This window comes from Convolutriloba macropyga, chromosome 3 (assembly GCF_964194025.1).
Source record: "Convolutriloba macropyga chromosome 3, txConMacr16.3, whole genome shotgun sequence".
Taxonomy (NCBI): domain Eukaryota; kingdom Metazoa; phylum Xenacoelomorpha; order Acoela; family Convolutidae; genus Convolutriloba; species Convolutriloba macropyga.
Window position 1 is genome coordinate 26447859 of NC_134470.1, and position 21711 is coordinate 26469569.

A 21711-nucleotide genomic window follows, 5' to 3' on the forward strand; every position below is an offset into this window, starting at 1 on the left:
TTTATCTGATCTCCGTTTTACCACAACATTGATACAACATTTTTGACGTCCAATAATGCCAGTTATTCCCGTGAAAAAACTCCCTCTTGAAGAATGTTTTAAATAAGATTAATGATTTAATGATTAAATAAATTATTAAATAAATTAATGTCCTCAGATAAATTATTTGGGAGCTGTTAGAAGTGTGAAATTAATTAATTAATAGAATGAGTTCAAATTAACTTTTGAACAGCTCTAGAGGGCAGACAAATTAATCAGAATGTCTCCAAATACCTGCGATCAAAAATTAATAAAGTATGATAACTTTCAAATTTTTCTTTCATTAGCAAACAGATCTGGTGCTATTTAACGTATTAGCGTGTTTGGTTTTAACAAAGCTATTTTACATTGAGTTTTGATTAGAGTGTGCATTCACGCAAAATTATCTGTTAATCACATAACTATGTCTCTTCGTTTCTTTGATTATCAGAAAGGATTACCAACTTACCAATGTTTATCTTTTCACAATCGAACACAAATTGTGATTTGAAGCTGACAAAAGTTTGTTTCTTTGATTTAAAGACTTTGCATTAACTTATAAGCAACCTCTGTCGTTTTTATTCTACGCAAAATCAGCAAAGTACAAAATCTAATTCAGTTGAATTTGAGTTTTCGTGTTATTTTTCGCATATACGTTGCTAATCTCTTTTGTATGACCATGAAACCCTTATATTGCGCAGATGGGGAATCTGTTTTTCATTCTCCTCTAGGAGAATACAACTACGCATCAGAGAAATGGGAAAGCATGAAGCACTTTTTGTCTGATATATTCTTGGGAGAGTATCGTGAGAGTAGAGTGATCGAGTCCCTGTCAGAGAGAAGTCTCTCTTACGAGGAATTGTACAGGAGAGGAGAAGAGGTCTCATCTCAGCTGAAGAGAGAGTTTGGAGTGTGTGAAGGATCCATTGTTCACATTGTGAGTGAGAATGGATTTGATTGGCTCACAATCCTCCTCGCCTCCTACTTGAACAACTGTGTCCTCTCAGCCACTCATCCTAAGTCACCATGGCCAGAGTGCGAGAGGAACATTGAGACCACGTGTTCGACAGTCCTGATTGTGTCTGAAAAATGTTACAAACGGTATATTTTTTGACGCTCCCCACACCGCATGTCAATTCTGTGAAACGAAAAACGTATACTTGTGGTGATGGCGTCGTATTTTATGTAAGATCAACGCAGTCGGCGTTAAAAACAAAATGTCGTTGTTTTTTTAACGTCAATCTTACCTATATTAGCGTCGATAATACCTTGATCTTAGATGAATAAGTGTCAAAACATTGCATTTGATCTTCAAAACGATGTTGTATCTTTTTTGCTAGCGCCCCCACCCCAGCCCTATATAGTCGTTATTATAGCAACCCCAAAATCTAATTTTTCCTGAATTGTAAGAACGTATTTGCATTTAACTGAAACAAGAGTGACTAGGTAGATTGAAGGCACTTTTAGAATAGTTTCCTTATAAAAATTTTGTAATCGAGCCCTTATTGTAGCCCATAACACCAAAAATGATATAATAACGAAATTTTTATTGATGTTTACGTTATATGCAGCAATTTTTTTTTGAAATACGTAATACTTTCGAACCATAGCTATGCTAGCTTTTAATAATACCATATTGTTCAAATATGTTAATGATGTTAATGAATAAACTTACTTAACTTTAACAGTATGTTTAGGCATGCATAAATGGGGGGTGCAAAATTAAGCGGGGGGGGGGGGGCAGCAAAAAAGATCCCGGTTTTTTATCGTTTAGTTTAGCTTTGGAGAGTATACACCCTTTTTTGGAACATTTCTGCTAAGAAGTATGAGTAGTAGTGAAAATGCCTGGTTTGTAACGGGGGGGGGGGACCTGTCCCCCCCCCCCCCCCCCGTTACAATTCAGGCATGGCCTTTTTTAGGTATCCTTTTCGAAAACTTGTAAAATTTCTCGAAAATTTTGTTTCTCGAGGTTGGGAAAGACTTGTAATTTTTTTGAGAGTTTGGTATTGTGAGAGTGGTGGAACTTGTAAAAATTTTGGAAAAAAATTTTGGTGGGGTGAATGAGTGAAACTTGTAAAATTTTTCGAAAATTTTTCGAAAATTTTATTTTTCGTGGTTGACAAGACTTGTAATTTTTTTGTAAAATTGGTGTTGTGAGAGTGTTGGGACTTGTAAAATTTTTGGAAAAAAGTTGGTGTGGTGAATGAGTGAAAATTGTAAAATTTTTCGAAAATTTTGATTTTTTTAAAAAAATTCTGAATCCTTTTTCTAGTCTAATGAGACTAATGAAGGACTGAAAAGCGAAATTGACTAACCTGATGGAATACTGAGGTGAGGGAAGAAAAAAGATAGTTTAAAATTGATAAGTTTCCGTTCCAATGTAAGAAATTTAATAGTTTTGCGAGTCTGAGACCGCACAAGTGGTATTAATTTTATGGGTTTTATTGCCCATATGTTTGAATTAACAAGCAAGTGTGAAGTAATGAAATTGGAAGTTTGTTGAATTTCAAGCCTGGAGAAAAGTTTTATGTAGAGTTTCGAACTGAAAATAGCGCATGAGAATGAATAGGGGACAAAATATCGTGAAAATTGACTGAAAAATAGAAGAAATTGGGGTTTAAAATTTGTCTGAAAATTGGTTAAAAAAGTGATTTTATCGCTTCATTACTGTGTCGGGAAATGATTGATATGGGGGTCAATTGAATTTTGGAGAAAGTGCGGGTTGAAAATAGTTTGAATGGAGCGCTTAAGGTGTATTTTTGAAGCCATTTTGCGTCAAAAACAGACAAAATTTTGAAAAAAAGTGCAAAAATTGGTGTTTTTTGGTAGTAAAAAGTTAAAAAAAAATTGTTTTTCGCCGCCAATAAGCATTTTTATACAATTTAAAAACTGTTAAAATATGGTACGAGAAATACTGTCAAGGAATCGGGTTTTTATTAAATATTATTTAGTGGTAACTTGTAACTACATTTTTTGTATTTTTTGATGAAAAAAGGCCAAAAATGTGCAGAAATTGTCAATTTTTGAGGTAAGAATGTAGAATGAAATGTTCTATGCTAGTTATAAGGGAGTGGACAACAAAGTTTTATAAGGTGAAAGTTTGCTCGAACAATTAATAAAAAGTAATTGGGTGTTGTTTGCATGTTACTTTTTGTTAAATTTTTGTTTTTTTTGGCATTTTTTGACAAAAAAAGTGAAAAAATCGATGTTTCTTGGGCGATCAATGTAGAATAAATTAATGGCTCTTAGTTGAAATGCAATTTGCAATGAAAATTTGTCATTTAATAGCTTGGTGAAACAAATGATAGTGATTAATTGGGTGCTGAATATATGTTTTTTTGTTACTTTTTATGTTTTTTAGTTAAAACTATCACTATTTTGCGAACCAAATGTTATGAAAGAACAGTCGGCTAAAATAGCTGACGTCCAATTGTACAGTTCTCAGTGTGCAAGGTCATTTTAATTATTTGCGCTGAAATTGTGAATAAAAAAGTTTGAGAGATTAAGAACAAAAAGGACATGATTTGGGCAATTTTGCCGGCGATTAACACATTTATGTATCTACGAAGACTTCTTTTAAGTGTTCATGTATGACTTCACAACATGGTAGACAAAACTTGGGTGTGGCAACCATAAAACTAGGCTGAGTTTGAGTTTGAGTTCTATTTTTGGCTTATCTGTGCAATCGACCTTGTAAAGCCAAAGTGAGGAAAAGTGGTCTTATATAGTTTTATTGGTAGTTCATTTTCTTTAGAATTCCATTGAAAGCAAGCCCTGTTTCCTAAATTTCTCTTACTGAGTGTTGATACCATTAAAAGCGTATTTCTTGTCCACAACGGAAACAAAGTTATGACTGAAAAATTTTCCTTTCACGATAATAGTGACTTTTACCACGAAATTTCGTGCTCTAGCAAACGACTTGTTGTTGCTTCAGTGAAAACATACGAAACAACGGGAACATATATTACTCTACGACTCTTCAAAAAAGACTCCGAGGAATTTCGTTTTAACCAAAGAATAACTCTGTCAGCTGCTGAATTCGATCTTCTCGGCCAGAAAATAAACACCATTCAAGATCTATCGTCTCCAGGAACCGCAAAGAAAAATAAACGAAGGCAGCGAACTGGTTGTGAAAGTGATCTCGAAGAACGAGCCCAGTACGAAGGTGGAAGAGCAAAAAAATCACGACAAAAAGTTGCACATAAAGCAAGTGAAAGTGACAAAGAAAATTAATTAGCAAAATGGTGGAGGCAATGGTTGAGCGCACGCCGGAATATTTTCGTCAGTTTGCCAAACAATATCGCTACTTTATATGTCAAAGCGAGCCTATATTTGACCATACAGTAACAAAGAACTTTGCCTACAGCTTGCATTTGAATGACGATTATTGTAAAGTACCTGGATTTCATTATCATGTTATTGCCTCCAATGATCAACTTCCTGATTCTTTCAAGCCTTCAGCATCCAAACCATTCATTATACCCTGTCTCTTCCCCTGTTTCAAACTACTTATTAAAACTAATTTGACAAATACAGTTTTTCGTGGAGAAATAATGAAGAAAATTGACGAAGCGGTGAACTACAACGAGCAACACCAATTGAACTTTGCAAACTCTAAGCGAAAACTACCTAACGTTGATTGTGTTTTTACTAATAATGTTCAAACTCAAACTGACTTTTTGCCTAATTGTACGATTGATAGATTCTATAGTATTTATAATGGTGGTCTATACGGTGAGCTTTCCAAAATACTTTATATATTAAATAGTGGCTATGGTTGTTTGCATGTTGACAATAGTTTCATTTTGATAAATTTTATTATGGAATCGAAATCTTCTAATTAATATTTGTGTTCTCTGTTGTCTTTGAGGAAAGTATTGAGCAAAAAACCGTTAATTAAAAAATGTTAGAGCATATGATTAGCAAAGCGTAGCAAATCATTATCGTTCATATTCAACAATAAAGGATATGCGCAATATAAATGCAAAAAAAGTCCACAGAGTTTTGAGTTTTGATTCTGAACTGGCTTAAGTTTGAGTACTTGGGTTACTTCATTGTAAAACTGTACCAGACGGGAATACAATATTTGGTGGTTTTGTATGGGGATTCCAAGCGGGTCAGCCAAATAAACTTTGTTTTCGCGGAACAAAATAACCATCCAATGACTTCCTTCATATTGCGCTGGTGAAGCATTAACTATAATAAAGCCTTCTCTTGTTAGTTTTGGGAAATTGTCCGCTGCAAAAACTCCGTAAAAACAATATTTTAAATGAATACATTTTCCCAACAAATAGCGTATTTCATCACTATCCATCGGTGGGGTAGGTGATAATTGAGTTTTTTGTCACCTTTTGTTCCGAATTAACGTAAAACGTTGAACTTCTTTCGCCCAGAAATAAAATTTCTACGTTGGCTGCCAATGCTCCGTCAAATGTAAGTTGAACCGAAATTGAGCAATTTGTAAGTTCTGGATGAATGAAATCATGAGACGCCTCTTGCGTTGAAGTTAAATCAAAAGCTAGAATAAAATGATTGGGATAATTGTCCAGAGTTATTCCATGCCCACCTTTGTCAAGAAAATCCAAGGCTTCCAGAGTATTGAAGTAAATGCGGTGGTTAAAAGTTGTTGAGACCGGAGTTCCAACAATAGGTTGACCATTTCTATAAACAACAATTTGGCTCAAATTGAATTTCTGGTAGTGAAAAGGATTAGTGCGATTAGTTCCGAGGTATGCTTGATTTGTTGCCATTGCAATGATCATACGTCGTACAGGCTCTTTCGAGAAAATATCCTCATGGCTCCAACTTCTTATTCCAGTTGTAGCTAAAAAAGTTCGTGGCAATACTTCTGTATAGCGATACACGGCAGGTGTTTTTAGTTGAGTTTTTTCAATTGCCGTCAAAACATGATCCGCTATTGTCATTTTTCTGACGTAGAGATTAGCTTCAATTATTTTAACTTTGTAATGTTTGTTTGACTCTGAAATTACAGCAAAATCATTTGTAGACCTTCTAAATGAAATTCGCAGAGTAACACCACTAAGCAGGTGTTTATCACAAGTTAAAATATCACTTGCCGGCTTTCCAATGAAATAGTTTTCCTGGGAATTAGCAACAAGAGCTTTTCTGGCCGCTACGTCGTCCGCGCGACCGTCGGTGCCATCAATTTTAGCTGGCTCATCCTCGTAATAATATCCCTGACAAGCTAGCCATGTGTTTTTTGCAGTTTTTCCCGAAGAAAATTCCGCTTCAATGAATGCTTTATGCGCATAATTTCCGTTTGTGTTGGAAATTTTAACACCGTTAGCAGATACAGTGCATTCTGAAAATAAAGAATGTAATGCGTTGTTGCTAAAGTATGGCACGTCTGTATTTGTAGCGTCAGTTCCTGTCCTTAAATCGCCGTCATTGTTTCGGGAGATTTTGCATTTAATTTCAAGGAGAAATTTTTGTAAATCTATGAAATTGTTCCTATCGCCCAAAACTTCAAACTCAAGCATTGGACCGTCCGGGGAGTAGGAAGGTCCGACTTTTTGAGTAAAAGCATTGTCAAAAGTAATAAGCAGAGGCTGTTTTTCAAATAAATCAAGTGTGGTGTGTGTTGCCTCTGCGGGCAGTAAATTAGTAATCATTTTGAACTTTAGAAAAGATATTTGACCGACTTCTCCTCAAAGGCTTTTTCTTACGAATGCCTTGTTTTGGATTTTCACCGTTAGTTTTTAATTTACGCATTCTTCCTGTTTTTGATCCGCCCACTTGTTTCCTTACAGTTTTTTGCACAGTCGATTTTAATGCTTGTTTTGGAGACTTTTTCGTTGTGACAACCTCTACCAGCTCAGGAGCTGCCTGAACAATTAATTCACGTCCAATCTTTTTGGCTACAGGCCAAAGAAACTTTCTTGCAATCGGTAATGCGGCTCTACCAATACCTGCTGCTGAAGCCCCAAAACCACTTCCTCGTTGGCGATAGTGTCCTGAAAAGTATGGTGATACCGATTGCTGTTGATAGTAGGCTTCCATTTATTCGAATTTTTTAAAATTTAATGTCAAAATAACATTTCCTGTTCCAGCGAATGGAACTAATTGTCCGGTTTCTGTCCGCAATTGAATTTCAATTGACTGAAAATTTTTTGATAATAACTTTTTGTATTCCAAGTTGCTGAAGACAATTCTTTGTGTTGGCTCTATTTCGCAGGGGCTACCGTTTTTCAGGCGTTGTTTTGAATCAATGACTCGAATAAGAGGAGCTTTAGTATCACCTACGTATTGATACTCAATTATGTTAACATAAATAAAAATCAGTTGCTTCCCTGCAGACAAATCAAAAGGATAATCGCCAACAAAAGTTTTTTCTTCGTCATCTGCCATGGTCAGATTTTCAAAAGTGTCCAACATCTTGTATCCAATATGATAACCAGACCCATCATGAATACCGTTGAAACCTAGTATGCTTGGAATTTCCTTATCCAGAAAAGTAATTCCTTCATTTTTACCAAAAAAGAGGAATAAAACTCCGTTGATTTTGTTAAATTGAAAGTCAAAATGAGGCAATCCAGTAGCTATTTTTGAGGATCTCAAAAGATGGTCACGGTTTTCATAGGAACCAGTTCCAATAATAGCTCGTTCTCCTCCGTATGGTCTGGAGACAGCATCAAATGGAATACTTTTCTCATAAAACTTAAGACCTTCAGAGGAAAATATCTTCAAATCACTTTTGTTCACTTGATTTATTTTTGCTGGGAAGATAATTTCACTTAGAGCAACTCGCCAATCCCCTTCCAAATTAATTTCTTCATTGAAATAGTTTTTGAAAGAAGACAAGGTGTTTTGAGGAAAAATATTCATAGAGGCTGATGAGACTAAGTGAACGGTGAATTCATTCATGTTTTGTTATTTCACTACTGTTGTCTCTAACTTTGACCAACTCTAATTCATAAAATTTTCCTTTGACTGGCTCTTGGGATGCGTCAATGAGACTATAAGTAGGTGGATTTGTTGTAGGTATATCGTAAATCTCAAACACTTCGTTGGTAAATGTTTGCTTGTATCCTTTTCTAAAAGGAAGATCCGCTTTTGATATTCGCACAAAGTCCCCAACGTAAAACTTTGGTCGGCGAACTAGTTTTGCTGAATTATTGAAAATTAATGATATCAAATAAGGAACGTCTTTCTTTGTTACTTTATTCGGCGCCAATTTCGTTACTCTGTTGACTCTAGAGTTAATGGTTTGTACAAAGCTCTGCAATTGATTAATATACGAGTATGTCCATTTGTCTTCTAAATACTTGTATATCAAATTTTTGAGCGAACGTATATTTCTTTCCGCAAATGCTGATTTTTTCTCGCTGAAAGTTTTATAAACTTCAATATCATTTTTCTGACAAAGAGTGCTGAATGAGCCCTTAAATTCTGTTCCAGCATCTACCCACACTTTTTTAGGTTGCTTGTTCTTTATCATTTTCTTAAACGCATCTGCTGTAGTTGTGGCGTACTTTGATTTTAAGGGTTTAACTCGTAGATAGCGTGAGAGGCAGTCCACCGCAACCAACAAATTTTTTACATCTTTGTTCTCTTTTGCTAATTTATCCACATAAGCCAAGTCTAATGACCAAATCTCGTTTATGTCATAAGCAATAACTTTCAGTGTTGGAAACCTTTTTCTATATTTCTTATGCTTTGTGTGGGCATTTTTACCTTCTAGAAACAATTTCACTTTACTTGGTTTCAATTCTGTGCTTTTTTGTAAATTTTTTATGCTTCCGTATGCTGCGGGACCTTTCGTGTATTTTAACTCAAGCAATTTTTTCTCATTCGTCGAAAGACTCCCAGTCCTTCTCTTGCTGAGTTCTGTCTTCCTTTGAGGTTTCGAAACCACTTCCGGCTTCTGAGGATTCCTCTGTAAGTAATTGGCTGGTTTCTTTGTGCTTGATTCTTTTTGGCACAAAAGTTTTCTTTTTCTTTTTTTGTTTGGTAACTCTTTGAGTTCTTTTCCGGATCGCAATTTTAGCATTACTGTTGATCACCAAGTCTTCTTTAATGTTCAAAGCCTCTAAAATTTTGAAATAATCTGGATTATTTATTTTTTTAGTTGGTTGCTGCAAATCATAGAGAAAAATGGGGACATTTATTCCTGTCGCGGTTCCGTCAACAATGAAATTTATTTTCATTTTCGTCTATAACAACTTTTTTTGATTCTTTAATGAGGTTAACTATTTTTTCCGTCCTGGTAAATTTTGCTGACGCTAGCATATTGAGATTTTGAAGAATTTTGTCTGCATGTACTTTTGACAACTCAGTAGGATCAGTTGTTTCCCTTGTATCCAATATTTCTTGGTTCTCTTTCTCAGTGTTTTCATTTGGTCGCATACGGTTCAAAAACGAAAATTGAGCACCTCTATGCTGAACTCTGGGATCATTTAGAATTTGTGAGGAATATGGTTGCTCCTTCATAAACTGATTTTTGGGAATCAAAATAAACTCTTCAGCAGTTGACATTGCTTAACTCAAATGGATGAAACAAAATTTAATAATGAGTTGAATTAGTTCGAAACCGGTTTTTGTTAGTAAAAGTGCTCGCCGTTTATCCATTGATGACTTTTTCTTGATAACGCCTTCAAATATGTGTCTGTAATTTTCTAAGTCTCTTACTTTCACTCTAACATGGCCCAGTAAAACATTGTGAAGACATTCACACAAAACCAGTATAGCATCACTATCACAACTACGCAAATATTTCCTTAACTGTTTGGGCTGCAAAAGCACCATTTGCTTCAGTATAGATAATTTTTTCTCTTTCATTGTTTAGAGGAGTTGTTTCTGCTTTATCAGATTGAAGATAGAAAATTGATGGACCTGGCTCAGTAATATTTGAACAGTATCGTAAACAATCAGAAGTTTTTGGATCAAGATCGATAAGCAAATGCCCAAACGGTTCTTTCGTTGCAAATTGGTAGCAGTGTTTTAAAAATTTAACGAGGTTCAACTGTTTACCTAAAAATTCGACTTGTTGAATATCACGGGCTTATTTGAACAAAATGATGTGTGTCGTGTTCAAGTCTATTGTACGAGACCACTTGCTCTGTTGGTAAAGGTTGTGCTTGATATAAATAACATTAATGTTTTTGTGACGCCCTGCAGTGGCCAATTTAACAAATTCTTTGTCATTGTAAATTTCTTCGCACGAGTCGTCTATTATCAGAAGACAGTTTGCAAGGCTATTCAAAAATTCTAAATTGGCGTACTTTTTAAACGTAACACCAAGTGCTTTCTCCATTTTGATGTATATTTGTTGCATTTCTCTGTATAAAAAAATAATGTTGTTAAATTTTGGGTAAAATGTGTTTCCTCTTAGCATTTTGAAAATTAACTCTGTTTTGCCACAACCTGAAGGCCCTACAACGGCCATGAAGACCCTATCTTGCGTAGATATAATTTTATTCATAGTCTTGGATTTGGTAAAATGTATCCAACTAAACTTGACAATATTGATATCCAAACTGAAGTTTCTTCACAATTTGGTTTTAAAATGGTTAATTTAACAATACAAAGTGATATCAGCAGTAAAATAACAAACATTTGAACGAAAAATACAACTTCTGACCGTGGCAACGTTGTTTGATTACAAAATTTCCACGAAGATTCGCTGCTACTTTCTTTTTCAAAAAAACTTTCTTCTACAACAGCGTCAACTTGATCAACTGTTACTCCCTCCATCTCTAGACAAAATAAAATTGTTTTAAAAAATGTATTAGAAAATCACTTTATATAAAACAATTCATAGCAATTGAACTCAGTTAGAAAGTCTTTCATATGAACCATAAAGCACTCCGGGAGTCTCTCAGTTTTGTCATAATGAACAATTTTGTGTACTCTTTCTTCCTTCACCAAATGCTGAATCTCCTTTGGCAGCGAAGGATCGTTCTTGTCTATTTCTTCACCAACCGGGTGTTTCGACATCAGTAAGAGTCTCGGAGGACAGACTTTGGGTTGAGTTTTTGACATTTTGCTTTCTCCACTGAAGAAAAGGTTCAATATAGTATACTAAATGAGTAAATGAGCGAATATCGTCCTCAGTCAGCAACAATTTAACTTTTCTCTGTAAAAACTGGTTTCCGGTTTTTATGGTTTCGTCTTTGGAAATTGAAAGACTCAGATTCCCGTCCCCCGTAATCAAAGCGCAAATTGTTGAACTCGGTGACAAGGGTGCTTCCACTTTCGTCAATTCCTCTCTCATTTGTTAACCAGTTGAAATAGAAAATGGATTTTTCTTTTGCACAATGTTTGTTGAAATTGTTTTTGCCCTTTGAATGATTTTGACAGTTTTGTGTAAAATAGTTCACAGATATCGAAGGACAGGCGAGTGAATTCAGATCAATGATAGGGCACTCAAGCAAATCTGACAAAAATTTTACTTTTTCCTCTCCCTTAGCGTAAAATATTGCACCCGGATTCCTCAAACGAACGCTTTGAATTATTTGTGTAAGATAAATATAGGGATAGTTTCCTGTGTCCCACTCAATGCCGTGTAAATTTCTAGTCAACCAACTGAAAGATTGCTTTTGTTGAGTTGTTAACTCACTATAACTTGTTGGAGGTAAAAATGACACGCAGTCAAGATAGTCCTCGGTGCAAACACCAAGTTCTTTAACAATAAATTTTTCTTTTCTGTGACGGAACCCTTCAACGTCTAACACAACTGTTTTGCTGCTCAGCATTCCAATAAATGAAAAATTGGAGGATGTAAAACCTTTATATATAAGCAAAACAATATTCCCGACAAATGTCCGCTAAAACAGTTGCTGCTTTTCCACGGAAGCATATAAGAGTAACCAGGTCCTTGGTTATATATTTCGTATATGAAACCACCTGCGTCGTGTAAAATAGCGTGCAATCGTAAAACTTTTGAGATTTTTAAGTATTTATCTACTGAAGAATTATCTATGCCGATAATACCACCATAGGGCCTCAATTTTAGCGCTATATCAAAATCAAAACCCTGAATTTCACTAAAGTATTCACTTGTAGCCAGAAAATAATTTAACCTTACACTGTTGTTTGGGTATTTTGATGAAACCGATAAATAATTCTCGTGAATTTTGTTCAAACAGTTTCTGCATACAATTGGTTTTTCAAGACGCATACCTTCTTTTCGCTAGTCTGGCTGCGCATTAAAATGATTGGAAATAAACAAAAAATGGAGTTGGGTTGGGAAAACAATATATTACAAACAGACAAAAAGGGATTTGATTTATTAATCACATACTTAACCTTGATCATACAAAAGCAAATTCCTTTGAAACCGTTTCAAGATAAGGAAGCAATAAAAGAATTTCCTGCTGGTGTTAGTTTGTTTGTATTCTCATAAATAGTTCATATAATACACTAATAACCACACATAGACACAGATACACATACACACAAAATGTACACATATAATGTTAACAATACGTTGTACTGTTGATTACCATTGATAAGAAAGTATTAAATACGTTCGAGCGGTCTGCAGGCACAAAAGGTAGCGTAAACTCAGAGAGGTCAAGTTTTGATCCAAAGCACAATAAACCCGGGAGTTTAACAAAACTTCGTTAAGTGTATGTTGAAGTGATTTCGTCCTATCTAAAAAGGGAATTTATTGCGAGAACACATGTTAAAACCCAGACAAACCCTAAAGCCTTATATATCTTTTGATCTATATAGCGTTACCCATATGCCCATATGAACGCTGTTTGATATTTGAACAACATACTGCTTTGATTAATTGCTCTAGATAAGAAAGTAATAAAATTAGGTGTGTACATGCAACATAGCTAACACGGAAAGATTAGAAAGGTTAAACCGAATAGTATACTAAGGTTCACTTAAAACACCAGGTTTTGAGTGTAATGATTTTGTGTGTAATAGCAATTTGAGTAACCTTTTACAACAAAAACGGAAGGAATTGATTGATCACGCCTTAAATCAATATTATAACTGAACTCTTCATTTCCTAACTTTCGCTTCAACTTTCATTTGCTCAATTCAAAATTTTAATTAGCAGAACTGTTCCTGGATTTTGACAACAGATTCCAATTGTTCAATTCGATTACCAAAATTCTACCACAACCAAAGAAATTAATTCTAAGGTCTCTTCTAGCCATCATTCTAAAGGCGGAATCGACGCCTGACAGCCGAACAATTGCTTACGAGACTTACAGAAAGCAAACTGTTATCATTGTACAGCAGGACTATCAGTTAGATGAGTGGGTTACAGTAAATCACATGGCGGTGCCTATTGTGATTTTCGATTTTATTCAGTCATTTCGATTTGAAAAAGGCCTTATGAAAGGAGCTCAATACTTGTTGGATTTTGTAACTTCTTATGTCAGAGAGTTTGTATTTGACCCAGACACATTGGACGATGGAGTACGAAAAATTTTTTACGATTATGACGTGAAAGAAATCCCGCTGTATGAAAATCAAGAAGGTTACTGGAGAGATCTTGAACTGGTCGAAAGCATTTGGAAAATGGAACCAGATATTGAGAGCCCACAAACTTTTAGCGAACCACCAACACCTGCCATGGTTCAGGATACAATTGCCTGTACACCTGAAAACAAAACCGAAAACAAACCAGATGATGTTTCTAGCAGTGGAAGCCTTGCGACTCCACCCGTGAGCAAGTGTTTTGCACCAAAGAAACGAAGAATCGATCTCAATTATGAAAACTAAATCAAACTTATTCCTTTGTTGATATTGCTTTGTGTGTGTGACATTCTTTTGTGAAGCTGACTTTATAAATTTTGACTATTTTATAATTGAATTCTCAAATCATTCAGCTTATTTCAAGTATCAAATATTAGCAAAAAAAGCACTTCATATTATTCGTGGAAAAAGTCACTATTATCGTTAAAGGAAAGTTTTTCAGTCATAACTTTGTTTCCGTTGTGGACAAGAAATACGCTTTTAATGGTATCAACACTCAGTAAGAGAAATTTAGGAAACACGGTTTGCTTTCAATGGAATCCTAAAGAAAATGAACTACCAATAAAACTATATAAGACCACTTTTCCTCACTTTGGCTTTACAAGGTCGATTGCACAGATAAGCCAAAAATAGAACTCAAACTCAAACTCAGCCTAGTTTTATGGTTGCCACACCCAAGTTTTGTCTACCATGTTGTGAAGTCATACATGAACACTTAAAAGAAGTCTTCGTAGATACATAAATGTGTTAATCGCCGGCAAAATTGCCCAAATCATGTCCTTTTTGTTCTTAATCTCTCAAACTTTTTTATTCACAATTTCAGCGCAAATAATTAAAATGACCTTGCACACTGAGAACTGTACAATTGGACGTCAGCTATTTTAGCCGACTGTTCTTTCATAACATTTGGTTCGCAAAATAGTGATAGTTTTAACTAAAAAACATAAAAAGTAACAAAAAAACATATATTCAGCACCCAATTAATCACTATCATTTGTTTCACCAAGCTATTAAATGACAAACTTTCATTGCAAATTGCGTTTCAACTAAGAACCATTAATTTATTCTACATTGATCGCCCAAGAAACATCGATTTTTTCACTTTTTTTGTCAAAAAATGCCAAAAAAAACAAAAATTTAACAAAAAGTAACATGCAAACAACACCCAATTACTCTTTATTAATTGTTCGAGCAAACTTTCACCTTATAAAACTTTGTTGTCCACTCCCTTATAACTAGCATAGAACATTTCATTCTACATTCTTACCTCAAAAATTGACAATTTCTGCACATTTTTGGCCTTTTTTCATCAAAAAATACAAAAAATGTAGTTACAAGTTACCACTAAATACTATTTAATAAAAACCCGATTCCTTGACAGTATTTCTCGTACCATATTTTAACAGTTTTTAAATTGTATAAAAATGCTTATTGGCGGCGAAAAACAATTTTTTTTTTAACTTTTTACTACCAAAAAACACCAATTTTTGCACTTTTTTTTCAAAATTTTGTCTGTTTTTGACGCAAAATGGCTTCAAAAATACACCTTAAGCGCTCCATTCAAACTATTTTCAACCCGCACTTTCTCCAAAATTCAATTGACCCCAATATCAATCATTTCCCGACACAGTAATGAAGCGATAAAATCACTTTTTTAACCAATTTTCAGACAAATTTTAAACCCCAATTTCTTCTATTTTTCAGTCAATTTTCGCGATATTTTGTCCCCTATTCATTCTCATGCGCTATTTTCAGTTCGAAACTCTACATAAAACTTTTCTCCAGGCTTGAAATTCAACAAACTTCCAATTTCATTACTTCACACTTGCTTGTTAATTCAAACATATGGGCAATAAAACCCATAAAATTAATACCACTTGTGCGGTCTCAGACTCGCAAAACTATTAAATTTCTTACATTGGAACGGAAACTTATCAATTTTAAACTATCTTTTTTCTTCCCTCACCTCAGTATTCCATCAGGTTAGTCAATTTCGCTTTTCAGTCCTTCATTAGTCTCATTAGACTAGAAAAAGGATTCAGAATTTTTTTAAAAAAATCAAAATTTTCGAAAAATTTTACAATTTTCACTCATTCACCACACCAACTTTTTTCCAAAAATTTTACAAGTCCCAACACTCTCACAACACCAATTTTACAAAAAAATTACAAGTCTTGTCAACCACGAAAAATAAAATTTTCGAAAAATTTTCGAAAAATTTTACAAGTTTCACTCATTCACCCCACCAAAATTTTTTTCCAAAATTTTTACAAGTTCCACCACTCTCACAATACCAAACTCTCAAAAAAATTACAAGTCTTTCCCAACCTCGAGAAACAAAATTTTCGAGAAATTTTACAAGTTTTCGAAAAGGATACCTAAAAAAGGCCATGCCTGAATTGTAACGGGGGGACAGGTCCCCCCCCCCGTTACAAACCAGGCATTTTCACTACTACTAGTATGTACAGATCAGGATTGACAATCATACAAAATTCCCGGTATACATACAATGTCTTAGATGTTTCGTAATAGTCATAAAAGATAAAAATATGATTTGTATGATTTCAGAACTCTGAAATCTTTTTTAATTTTGCAAAACGTTGTTGTGAACAAATCCTAATAATCAGAAAACATGAAACATTAAACGTTGAATGTTCCTTCGAAATTCTGTATCAAACAGTCCAAGGCTAATCGAATTATTATTTTGTCCATGTTATTTATTAATTCTTTTAACCAAATTCCCATAAAAGGTTCCAAATATCTATGCCTTGTGTAAAAAACAGAATTTTATGCAAAATAAAAACAGAAAATTTTATCTTGTATCTCAGCTTACACTAAGCTCAAGTTTTTTACGAAATACTTGCGTGGGTTCTGGTGTGGTTAGGCATAAACTGACTTGGAGTCAGTTTGGCGAGTGTCTAATGAAAGAGTTAAAAAGTAGAATAAGGATTAATGTTTTCCTGATAACCATACTAAGATTTTTTATGATATCCCGATAGTTATACATCTACATTTATGAATTCTTAGTAATCATACAAGGATCATACATTATTTCCTTGGATCCATGCAAGGATTGTGCTGAATAATACGTTATGATCTGTATGAGTTCTTGTTTGGTCCCTGTATGACGACTAGGAATGTGCAACCCAGGCGCGGTTGTGGTCCTCTGTTGGTTGTTGTTGTGGGGTGCGATTTGGAGTAAAAAATTTCTTCGCGACAATTTTTTTGATGAATTGAACATTATTCAGCGCATTCTCCCACCCCCATCACTAGATTAGACTCGTTAGATTTGACATTAATAGCTTGCTGTGAATGCATTGAAAGCGCCAAAATTATGTAGACCAACGCTAACTTTTGGCTTTGAACTTTCATATTTCCAGCACATTCACCGCATTAACTTCATAATTAGGTAGTAAAATTGTGCATTCGCTAATTAATTTAATTCGCTCTACAATAATTTCAGTAATAAAGCACATTTCAGTGCATTTAAGCCGATAATTCAGACAGATTTCTCCGTTAAAAACATTTTTATTCGCCTCTTGTCAACAAATCAGCCAATATTTGTAGTGGTTGTTCAGTGAAAGCCTTCTGGTATTTGCTAATGAATTCTTTACATTAACATTTGTTATTCGCCAACAGGGAATAACCAAATAGACTGCCAAGTTGCAGTCCCAGACGGAAAGTCGATATGTTTATACTCAAATGAACGCACAACAGGGGTTTTGTGCGTTCAAATTTACATAGTCTGTAAACACGCAAGAACGCACGAAAGTTTGGACATAAACGCACGAAAGTCTGAAGAACGTAGGAAAGTCTGGATATAGACAATTTCCGTCTAGGACAGTCTGGACGTAGACACTTTGTGTCTGGGACGGTCTGGACATAGCGACTCTCCGTCTGGGACCTCGACCTGGACTAGTACAGAATTAAAGTTAATGTTGCGTTGGATACCCCAATTCTCCGTTGGCGCAACCAGGAACTCAGTCAGTAAAAATTATTAAAATAAATATTTAATTAATTTGATTTTAACGTAGTCACAATAAACTCTTCTTCAGATTTGGAGAGGAAATTCGACATCCATCGCTGACTCATATCATAGTGATGAAGTCAGATAGTCACAATGGCAATGGGTACCAGATGTCACTAGAATGCACTTATTTGACACAGAGCAGAATTCCACAGTATGATCCAAATGAACTGATAGACATTTGTCATTTCTTACTATCCTCTGGTACTTCTGGGACTCCGAAAGCAATCAAGATGGGGTTCAGGAATTTGATAGATGCATGTCTGATGAGCTCAGCCCCTGGAAGTTTGAACTTGTCATCTGATGATGTGGTTCTGGTCGTACAACCTTTGCCTCACATAGGAGGAATTCATCAACTCTGTTCTGGCAGGAAACAATCTATTGTTTTTCAAACAAAACATAATATCTGCTGCATAAGCCAATCCGAAAAAATATATCTGAAAACTGCACTGTTGGATATCAAATGATTAGACCGGTACTAAAAACGGAAAAAAGTCAACCTAGAGAATAAAATTGCGCAAAAAAGATAACCAATTACTGAAGCTCAGTTCAAATTTTTTCAGCCCATGCAGCTGAGTAGTATATAATACCTACGTAAAAAAAGGGGGGTTATCATTCGACTCTTAACCATAGGATAATAGGTAGTGGCGGTTAAGTGGGAATAGGATAGGCGGGATAAAATCTTTCCGCCGCTCTATATTTCCCTTTCCTACTGAATCTTTCCATTTCGACTCTTTTATTTCCCCTCCCTTCCTTATTCTGCCGCCCTTATTTCCCTTTAACTTCGCTTTCTGTCTCGCCGCTTGCTTTTGATTTCAAAACACTCAAACAAATTAAATTAAAACCAATTTTCACACTGCATGCAAAATCAATACTGGTTCAGTTTTGCGTGTCTCTCTCTCTGGGCAATTAAATTTAAATATGCACTCTAATATCGCCTTGCAGTTTTGCACACTGGGCCCTCTGACTCGCTTTCACTTGCTTCTTCTGCCTCAAAATTAATGAACGGATTATCGGGCGTAGAGTTTTCTTCGAAACTGGCATCGAAATCAACGATATCGCTACTTTCAATATCGGAATCATTTATATTCTGAGCGGCGACAAAACCGGGGTCTGGTGGTTGCCATGTGTTGGAGCTTTGGGTGGTGGGGGTATCTGGAGAGGAGTGTGGTACAACAAAACTGTTATCCCACTCTGGGCTCGAGTTCAAAAGTAAAGCGCTAAAATCGTCATAATCCCATTCCACATCGTCGTTATTCCAATCAATTTCATCGATAGCATAATTGCCAATTTCATAATGGCCAAACGGGAGGGTTTTTATGCCATCTGGTAGTATATAGCGCTTAACAAAAGCTGACAGACAAATTTTGTTTGTAGTAACTGTCTGCAGCCTGTGGTGGTCGGACACAATCCTGGTGTTCTCTGAGCGCAGGTGGTTTCCAGTGCTGAGAGTGTTTAAGAAGTCAACGTGGCGAAGATGTTGTTGTGCGGCCCTCGTAACCCCTTTTGCTGAAAGTTTTCGACAACCTAAAAGAAAGAAAGAAAGAAATGAGAAATATATTATGTGCTATTATGATTACTAACACCCTATGTAAACATAGAACGATTCCAGATGCCTATTAACTCAATACGAATTTTTATACAACAACTAGCAACTTGTTTTATGAGAGAATAAACTTACTTTTTGACAGGATGGAGTACAGCTTCGGGTTCAAACAGATAAAATCAGTAATTTAGTCACCGGCGAATTCGTCCTTGTATTTGAGGACGACTCTTTTGTTAGTGGTATCGTAAAGAAAATGAGTGGGTGGGTAATTTGAGAAATCAAAATGACTTAATACTGACTGAGGCTTCTGCGATAACTCTGTATAAAAATCGTCACTTTTTATCGCATAAAAGAGACTATCTGTATCGCTGTAAAGAAGGCGACAGTTAAAGTTGGGGCGCATGACATTGTAATGGAATAAGTACATGTGGAATTTTGCGAGATCTAAGATAGTCGCTCCCACAATAGTGGGAGTGTTCCAATAAATGGACTTCGGTCGTGTGGTTAAGCCTGCTAAATTCTCCCCAAATATCATAAAGCGATCAAACTCAAATCTGGATATTATCTTTAGCGCATGATCTGCATCTCGTGCAATTGTTATTTTATTTCTGCGTCTTTTGGATTCACAGTTTTTACCATAAACTGCTTTATTCATCAGTTTATAAAAGTTCTCTTCAAACTTGTTTGACGCAACTTGCCGCTTTTCACTATTTAGTGTAATGTATGGCGATATCCAGTTTTCTTGTCGAAATGGAAGCACTCTGTGAACCTTTCTGATTACCAAGCCGAGTTGGACATAGAGTTTCAGCAGTTTGTAGTGGACCACGTATCTCTCTTTATCAAAGAACGTTTGCAGGAGTTTCTTTACTTTGGAAGATGGGAGATTGTACTGTTCTTTCAATTCGATCTGGTAATCGCTCAACCACTCGTCTTCAACCACGTCTTTTGTGGGCGCCAACGGAAAATCGCGGTGCTCATCATGAAGACTCGGCGGGTAAGAGAGATCGACTTCTACAAAGTATCCAATGCTAGCGTTATCGGCGGCGTCCAAAATCTCTTAAATTTGAATCTCTGTGTTGAACCTAAAGTCGGCGAGTGGTAGTTTCTCTAATTGCATTACGCCGCCATAAAGGTTATTAGCGTCGACACAGAAACCAAAACCGGATTCCTCCGTGCTGTCGTGGTTGGGAATATAGGAGTTATTTGCAGTGAAGCGCCGACTTTCAAAGACAGATGTGACTCCACCGCGAATTGCGGGTTCAATCATGTCAAAGTGTTCACGCTCAGTCAGTAACTCGACATTGGCTTTGCAGATTCTAAGTGATGCTTCCTTAGCCATATTGGGTAGGGTGAAGAAGTGCATACAGTCCAGTTTATACGTAGCGAAACTCAACTGTCGATGGAATTGGCAAACACATGCAAGTAGTGCACAGTCGAGCTTCAAGTAAGAGTCATGATAATCCTGCAGTGTTCCGCATTCCAGAATTTCCCACATCCTGCGTGCATGTTGTAAATAAGTCTCGGTTACCTTCTTTGCCCCTCCGTCCAGAGTGTTACCCCACTTGCTCAGTGGTGGGAGACTGGTGTCACTGAACTTGGACCGACCAGTCACATAAGAGTAAGGTCAGTAGCCTTTCTGTTTAAGTAGCTGAAGGTTAGCATCAGATAATGTAGAAAACATCGCCCTCATTATTTTGAAGCGGTCATCAGGTAAAATTTAAACAAGTTTCTCTAAAAAACTGTTCATCATCTTGAAGGAGTCTATGAATCGAAGATATTCGTAAACTTTCACTGTTTTTCCCTTTTCCGTTACGAAAGTGTCAATAAGCACACCAAATGTCATTGATATGTATTTTTTGTCGGTGGTTGGTATGACGCTGATGGTTGTGGTTGGCTCGCAACTGTTCAGTCCAAGCAAATGTGATGTAAGTCATAATTTTAATATTATGACCCACCACAACAGGGGTGAAATTGATATTTCGTCTCAAACGATTGCATTTCTCATGTGCCCATCCCAAGAATTTACCACTGTAGTGGCAATGGTCCAGGTCAATTGTGTTCTCTGGACCTTCCGTTTCTGAAAATGATTTTTCACAAATCCAACAGTGCGTAGCGTTAGATTTTCCCAAGTTTCGTCTATCGCCTTTGAAGAAAGGGGTGCTTCCTTTTCTGCTGATAATATCTCTGGCTAGTTTGTAAAGCATTTTGACAAAATTTGTCATGCAAGCAGGCGAACTGTCTACATGATGAAAGATTGGCTTTGATGAGTGGTGATCTATCACTGTTAGCGCAAAGCCACACGGTTCATGTATCTCCTTGACCTGTGTAAAGGCTTTATCACTTGGTCCCTTGCAAGTAGACACGGGTCGTAAGAAGGACTCGAAGTCAAAATAGATAACATAAGGGACAAACCACGTAGCAGCCAAGTTCGTGAACTTGTATGAGTTGTTTTCATTGGAAGGCATATGAATGACAGCAGGTGCATTTTTGCAACAGTTAATGAGATGTAGGTTGTAACTTTCAAGTCCTTCTCGACAAATCCAAAAGCAGTTTCGACAAATGTTGTAAGAGAATCTAAAATCAAGTTCTCGCACGTAGCAAACAACCTTCACAAGGTTTGTAATGAGGACGTAGTGATGACGGTCACTGTCGTAAATCC

At 35.9% G+C, this 21711-nt stretch overlaps 1 pseudogene; it reads left to right on the forward strand.

The window, feature by feature from the left end:
• The first annotated feature begins 543 nt into the window (after positions 1-543).
• Positions 544-21711, forward strand: part of LOC142336965 (uncharacterized) — a 38000-nt pseudogene continuing 16832 nt past the window's right edge.